General features: G+C 46.3%; 1 long non-coding RNA gene across 1 annotated transcript; it reads right to left on the bottom strand.

The window, feature by feature from the left end:
* Positions 1-6,146: 6,146 nt before the first annotated feature.
* LOC311366486 lies at positions 6,147-7,886 on the bottom strand. The gene is made up of 3 exons (XR_014639558.1): positions 7,794-7,886; positions 6,333-6,407; positions 6,147-6,202 (listed from the first exon to the last, which is right to left on the bottom strand). It is a non-coding gene; the product is annotated as an uncharacterized lncRNA (long non-coding RNA).
* Positions 7,887-8,106: the final 220 nt, after the last annotated feature.

Raw genomic sequence — 8,106 nt, 5'->3', positions numbered from 1 at the left:
GAGACAACAAATGTGCATGGCTTTAATAGTGGGCCGCTGCCAGCGTGTCGTCCTTTATTAGGCCGAGCTAAAGGACGGACTAGGTTGTGCGTTTCTGTTGTTTTGATGTTGCGGTTGTTGTTGTTGTTGGTGGGTAGGTTTGGGGCTGGGAGTTCACATTATGAGTAGATGAAAGACAGAGAGAGGCAGAGAGAAGGAGCACAGATAGTCAGGGTCACTAGGGGTCGGGCAGTGGATGGTGAGTGTGTGTGTGTTTGTGTTCTGTGTGCATGTATTCTGGTGTGTGTGCGTGTGTGTGTGAGTAATCTGGTGTGTGTGTGTGTGTGTGTGTGTGTGTGTGTGTGTGTGTGTCTGTGTGTGTTCTGGTCTTGGTGTGTGCGTGTACATGCATGTATGTGTTCTGGTGTGTGTGTGTGTGTGTATGTGTGTGGTGCTCATGTGTTCTCTTGAGGATTGAGATTTCGAAGGCCTGAGCACAAAGCCTTTGAGACATCCCCCCCCCCCCTTTGTAAGAGAGGCTGATACCAAGAAGGAGGAGGGGGGAGAGGAGATGGGTGGTGGTAGGATCACGGCGACTCGCAGTGCTCCGTGTGAATAATTCCACCAGCACCCCCTGCTGTGCCGACCATATGGGCCACTGTGAAGTTTAAACACGGAGAGGGGAGAGAGTGAGGGAGAGAGTGAGAGAGAGAGTGTTGCAGTAGGCTGCTGCTGCTGCTGCTGCAGCACCACCAGGCAGGGCTACCATTCCTACTCTACACTGCCACCCCCTCTCCCTCCACATGCGCCACTCTGTGGACACATGATCACTGGAGATAACACACAGAAAAACAACCTACGTGCATGGGGGATGCCATCATCGGCTCTTTCCGTGTGGTGGCGGGGGGGGGGGGGGGGGGGGTTCATGGTGGTGGTGGTGGGGGATGTTGGTTCAAAGATTACTAAAAATAGCCTGAGGCATGCTTTTCTGAACATGCTGTATGTTCTGGATAAGACATCCACATTTTAATTAGAAAACACTGCTTTAGAAAGGGAGGGTTGAGGGGGGGGAAGAAAGGAAAGAAAAAAAATACACCCACATGCACAGAGACAACGACTGTGTTTGCTTTCACCTCCTTTGACTGGATGATGAAGTCCCCTCCTGGCGCCACCTGCTGGCCCGCGCCAGCGCGGCAGAGGGAGGCGTTGCCAGCCACAGTGCCAGCCTAATTGTGATTGCATCAGCCAGCCGTCTCTCATCGTGATGCGGCGCAGTGCTTTAAATACAGCGTGGCAGCTGTGCATACATTTGGCATTAACAATACGCATAAATATACACACACACGTTGCCTATTCAAAAGAAATGCTAGCGTAAAATAGTGGACGGACTACTCTACTGCTGATCATATAAACCGGAGTTGAGTGAATCATTTTCAAATGATTACACATATTGTGAACACACTACACACTACAACACTGTGTTGTACCATTTAGCACTGCCCTTTTAAAAACATCGGCTGTATGCAAATGGTGCAGTGTTGTGCACATGAAGGATCAGAGATAGGCAGACGCGCGTGCTGCGGTCGGCCAGATTCAGTGGATAGCCATTAGGCTCTCTGCACAATCTCTGCTCTCCCTCTTCGGGCTCCGAGGTCGTGTGATGGATGTGGGCCCGTGACCTTTGCCCTTCAAACGGCAGGGAGCAGGTTGCTCTAACACCAGCGGGGCCCACAGGGGGTGAGTTTAAGTACTGTAGGTACCACCTCTGCAACACACACCCAGAGGTGGGCGAGAGTGTATCTGTGCGTGCGCTGGAGAGAGGACAAGGGGGTGTGTGGCGGGTGACACTAATGTGTCTACACACACTCAGTCAAGCATGAGTGCGCCCAGTGATGTGGCACGATGGCGAACGCATGCAGCCCTGCATGGTGTGTAACACACACACACACACACACACCTTGGATCCCGGGAAGACGCCATCGGGGGTTTGGTAGCACTCACAATCTGCTTCGTTATACTAAATAAATAAAATAAAGCAGGCAGGGGGGGGGATAGAGAGTCAAGTGTGTTTACAGAGTGGAATCCATCACACACACAGAGGCAGGAGCTAGCAGTGTTAGCATGGAGTCTGGAAGAGGGCCCTTGATGGTTTCCTCCCCGGTAAGCAGGGCGAGGTGCGGCCGTGTGATGTGTACATAAGACAGCAGGGGCGTGTGAGCGTCGACACACCACTGATCTCCCGTGTCGTTGTGATCTCTCTCTCTCTCTCTCTCTCTCTCTCTCTCTCTCTCTCTCTCTCTCTCTCTCTCTCTCTCTCTCTCTCTCTCTCTCTCTCTCTCTCTCTCTCTCTCTCTCTCTCTCTCTCTCTCTCTCTCTCTCTCTCTCCTGAATAATTCATGTGGCAGCAGGTCGCGCGGCATAATGAGGAGTTTACTCTCTCATTCTGGATGTGATTGGGACTCTGCTAATCTGCATTTAGCACAAAGACGGGGGCGAGAGAGGGAGAGAGCAATGCAACGAGGGGGTGTAAGACCTCTCCCCCCCCCCCCCCCCCCCGGAGAGGTGGTGCTGGGGTGGATATAGCACTGATGAACCTAATTGCTGTGAGCAAACAACCCTCTGAAAAGAGCCACGCCATAATTTCTCGATAAAGAAAGTAAACAATTCATTATCATCGAACAAGCATGTTCATAGGGCAAATGTTTGAACCAATAGGACTAATATGTGTTTTTTTCTTCCGCGTCGACCTGCTGGGCAGGTTGCTGTGACTTGGCGATACGCTCTGGTGGTGACTTGCTCATCTGTCACTACAATCATTGTCAAGTGTCATATTATACGGTACGCGCAAGAGGATTTCAGTGGACGATATATTTTGCAATGTGGTGTGGCTCTGAACAGCCATATAGCAGGTTCCTTATCGAATTAAATCTTACAGTAGTATAAGCCACCGTAAAAATGTCCCACAGAAATAATATGTTTATAAATACATTGACATCTTGCTCCCCCCTATGGCGGATTATGATAACAACGATTGACTATTGTTGCCCCCTGCTGGACAAGTTGATTATTTACCCAAATGCAGCCCTTCATCTAAACATACTCAAATATCACGTTCTGCATTTATCCTCTCTTAAATGTAGGTTTAGTGAGGTCAAGTGTGGTTTAATAAAAGGCGTTCCACTTATGAGTACCAACCATGCCAATTATTGACATCAAACCATATAATGATTTCTACATTAGATGGAGACCTCAGGGCCCCATGCAGCAGCATTTGGCTGCCAAAATATGAACATTATTCTAATACTTATTAAATCTGAGCATAATGGCCCTATGCATTTTATAGCCCCCCATTTCAAAAATGACCCAGAAATATCATCAAGGCCTAATATGCGTCAAAGTTTTTATTGATCGTCTGATTTATTCATCACAGATTCCCTGATCTTAACAGGACTAGGGGAATGAACGGAGGCAAGGCACAAAATGGTTGACCGTGGCCCAAATCTGGTTGCCTGGGGCAACTGTTACCAGTAGCCCTGAAATAAGAAACCGGTATTAACATCAACCGCTGGCATGCACTGCACAGACAAACCCAAACCATGGGATGGCAGCACTGAAGAAACAAAAGAGACAAAAAAAAAAAAAAAAAAAAAAAGCAGTCCTTCACATTTCAAACGATAACCATCTGCCTCCTCGTCTTACAGCCTCGGCTGAACCCGGGGACCGATCACAGCGCATTCCAAAACACGGAAACGCTTTGTCACGGCCTCGGGTTGTAAAGCCGTAAAATGGTGCACCGGTGCGTTTCCCTGTGTGCCCCGTAAACCTGCGGACCTGCATCCCCTCCCCTCCCCTCCCGACGTGTGAATACAACACTCATTAACCTCCATAGAGACGCCACAGCTAGGCAACGGTTGCCAAGGAAGAAACAAAAACTGCAGACTCTGTGGTTTCGAGCAGCATCCGGCCCCCCCTTCCAGCCCGCGGCCCCGGTCAAGAGGGAGTCAGGCAGGGGGGTGGGGGGTGGCGGGGGGGGGGGGGGCATGTGGGGGAGGAAAAGGGATGGAGGAGCTAGTAGGTGGATGGACGAGTTAGGTGAAGGAAGCCAGATTCAGGCCTTGTTTGTCAATAACGTATCCGTATTGTATCTGAAATCACTGTGAGTCACTTTGGATGAAAGCTAAATCGTAAAAAAAGGACCCAGGTAATCATTGTGTTTAATAAAAGACAATGCCGCTTCCTCGGAGAAACAGCAGGACTAACAGGAAACTGCGAGGTCCTGCCTTTTACTGTCGTGCCGAGACAGCTCCTCAGACCAGACAGGATTATATTGGACTCCGTGGACGACGGCATAATTGAATTCAGACATGGCCACAGATCAGTGCGTCCGGAGATGGCCTGTTCCGGCGGGGAGGACGGATGGGGATTAAATAAAGAAATAATGACATGGCGGCGGTACACTGGGCAGAGTGAAAAGCGGAGCAATCGTCATTGACTGGACCTCTGTCACCTCTGTCGCCTTCGCTCTGATGTTATTTGTCACACATTTCTGTTAGTCTCTGCTCTTTTTTTCCCCCCCTTCGGTCAATGGATCAGGCCGAGGATGACACAATAAGGCCTCGGCTGATGTTTGGCACAGTGTGCACAGGTGTTACCATGGCCGCGTCGATTGGGAAATAACAATCCGTGGGAGGACTGAAACGGCAGCCGCTTAAAACACCTCCACGTCCTGTTTAAGTGATACTTCACTTTGGGGCTTGAAGCCATTTCAATTAACTTTTTTTCCATTCCCTGTTTTGGTTTTATTGGGTCTGTATGAATGTTATGGGAAATATCAAAACATTTAAATACACACATTAAAAAAAAACCTAGTACTTCATTTTTTATCACATAACCGACCACGCAGGAGTGTTTTTTTTTTTAAGTAGCTGCAGCTGCAGTAGTGCTGAGGGTCCGTGTGACCTATACATTATACATTTAAGCTTGTGTTGCATGCCAGTGGAGGTACTATGGAGGGGACATTGAAACGCACAGTGTTGGGCTTCAGGCAGCAAAGCCCTGTGGTTAATCCAGCCAGGACCCTGCGTGTGGTGGGACCGCTGCCGTCTGTGGCGCCAGTGATAACACTGCATGCCTTTGTGCCCACAGAGAACGACACAGCTGATTCGATGTCATGGGTCTCTCTTTGTCAGGTAACAAGGCCTCCGGTATGGTGGCTGACCTGGCCTTTGTCATCTTAGAATCACCCGTCAGTCTGTAGTTTTTAAATCATGGACACACCGGAGGAAGAAAGGTTTCCCTCGGAATGACTTGACCACCAATGATTTTTAGAATAATTTTTCGAATGCCCTTTATCCTGAACTAAGGATGTGTTTATATTATAATTCAGTTTCCCCATAACCAACTTTTTTTCTCAAATAAGAAACAGAAATGCTGTTGGCATTTGGACTTGAAGATAACTTGTGATTTTAAAAGGCAAATTTAGCCCTAACCCTAATCTTGCTGTAGCTAAAAATACCTCACCCTCTGGAACACACCATCCCTGTGCAGTTTATACTTTGTTTATAAAGTTCCTTTTAAATGCGAGTCCTAATCATAGACACTTAGTTACATTATAATAATATAAATATGTTTATGCTCTTGTTACCATCTTACACAACACTTTTATTCAATCATCTCAACATTAATACTATAACTTTTCCACTACCGGGTTTAGTTTTAAAAGACTTCTGGTAATAAAAAATAAAAGAAATTACAAAACACGAACCGGAATAAAATTAACCCAAAATTAAAATATTTTCAAGTCGGTTTCATGGCAGGCAGCTGTTATAGATAAATGTAGATGCTTTTGGCCCATATCCTGTTCGCCAGCAACATGGGAAATATGTGGGCTGTATATGTTTTGAGAATCTATTACAGGGTCCCGCCCCACCAGAAACGCCCATCTGCTGCTACAGCGGGCAGATATATAGCTGCGCTATTTTGAGTACTGCTTACCATGTCAAGTTGCAGGCATGGATCACTAGACCCCTTTTAGGGTCTGACACAATTAGAACTCTACTACACAACCCTTACAGCCACACCAAAAATGCAGGAGCACGCTGCATGTGGCATGCTCAGAGTTCTGGTTTGTGACGTTTGCGTTGATGCACTCTTGTTGACCATTACTTACAAGGCTTTGTGTGTTTCCTCGGCGAGGATCTGGTCGTTGGGCTTCAGGCCGTACCTTTGAAAAAGACGGAAAAAGAACAACGTTTTTGTGAAACTTTCTGTGCAATGCCTCTAATCTGTGCAGGAGGAGTCGACACTGTGGGTGTAAAAGTGAAACAGCTGCGCTTGGTGCTGCTTCCACTTACTTGTCAAGGAAGTCCTTGTCCACCACAGCTGAGATGTCCAGCAGGGGATTGCCCATCCCAAACAGTGCGTTTTCACTGTAGGGAGACAATGGTACATTTGTGGCACGAGATTTTACTTTCTGAAACTCCAGACTCCCACTGATTGGAACAGTGGGAAGAGGCTGGCCTACACTTTGTATATGTGAAAGAACAGTCAATTGGGTTTCACGCTTCTGAGTTAGCTAAGAGGCGCATTCAAACACTTTTAAGTGTTCAAGTGTTCCTGAATGGGTCACATTAGGCAGCAGTCTAGTTCAGAATATACAGACAACTCATTAGGAAACCTAATCATTTAGCAAAGATAATGAGAGCCACTTTGCTAGAACCATCTCATAGTTAATAGCCCTCTCCCGGGACAAGAAATCTTTGGCCAGAGTCTCCAGCACTTGGGGAATGAGTTATTTAGGCTATATTTTGACTAGAGGGGGAAATGCCAGGTTAAGCATTTAGATAGCAATTTACAACCAAGAATGATCGAAAGTTCTAGTTGTCAGAGACATTTTATTAACTAAGAAAAATGTACCCTGGGTTTTTAAGCCTTTCTAGACAAAGTAGTTGGCCTAACATGAGCCAGCCATTCCCACACTGATGACAAATGGAATAAGGCGCCACATTAAACCAGCTAATGACGGCTCAGCTACCTGAATTATTCACTCGTAATCTGCAGCAGTGCACCACAGGAGACATTAAACCCAGACTACAGTAGAGTCAGAGAGAAGTATGCATTGAGCTTTAACAGGCAATGATGAAGGTATCCACCGCTACTGTAGCAAGGGTTCAAAGCCTGCTGTTGGAACATTTTCGTTTAAGGGATTATGGAGTAAACTGAAGTTGAATAATAATAATGACGAATAATATTAGTCTCCCTTTGATAATATAACAAGGAGATTATGTAAATATTAGGCTTGACTTCTTGCTAAAGATGACTATGAACAACAGCAGTCACAGTACTAGGCAGTAGGACTACTGTACAGAAAATGTGCATCTCACATGTCAAGATTGCTTTTGGCCACAGCCTTTATCACATATCATCAGGAAGTATGAAGCCACAGAGGTGCAATACATTCTGTATATCATCTACACCAATAATAATAATGTTTCATGGAACTTTTAACAAGATGATGGTCAGAGTCTGAACTGGACAACCTTTTGAAAGTAAGGTTTAACGGTCATTCAGCAGACTTGAAGGAACATCATTTGCAGTGTTTTGCTTGAATTTAGGGATACTCAAAAGGTCTACAGAAGCTCTCAACTGATGTCTTTCGTCACACGCATGCAAACGACTGATGTCCAGCCTCTTTACCGATAACACCAATATGATCTTGATCCTAGATCCGATTATGAGGAATAATACACTTACTTTTGATATTATCACTGTTCATAATCTAATATCTAATCTAATAGTAATATTCGTGATCTTACCTTGCAGTTGGCATCCTGTCAAACTGTCAAAAATAGGGAGAACTAAAGGATAGGGATAATGATCAAGAAACTGGCGATCTGAGACAAACCAACGTGGTTCCCAACTAAATTCCAGTACGGAGCCGTCCTATCTTTAGTCGCCCCTGATTGGTCAGAGTAGGGAATGGGCGGTGCCGAGTGCATGCGGTTGGCTACACATGTCCAGCGATGAGGGCTCTTTAAAGAGCACGTCCATTCATTCAAAATTATGCACTACCCCAACTAAAAACATGTGACACATCGCTCATTTTGCAAGTTCTGCCCACAAGCGGAA

Source organism: Micromesistius poutassou (assembly GCF_964030765.1).
Source record: "Micromesistius poutassou genome assembly, chromosome: 21".
Lineage (NCBI taxonomy): Eukaryota > Metazoa > Chordata > Actinopteri > Gadiformes > Gadidae > Micromesistius > Micromesistius poutassou.
The sequence above is the reverse complement of the archived record's forward strand: the minus strand, read 5'-3'. Positions and strand labels throughout refer to the sequence as shown.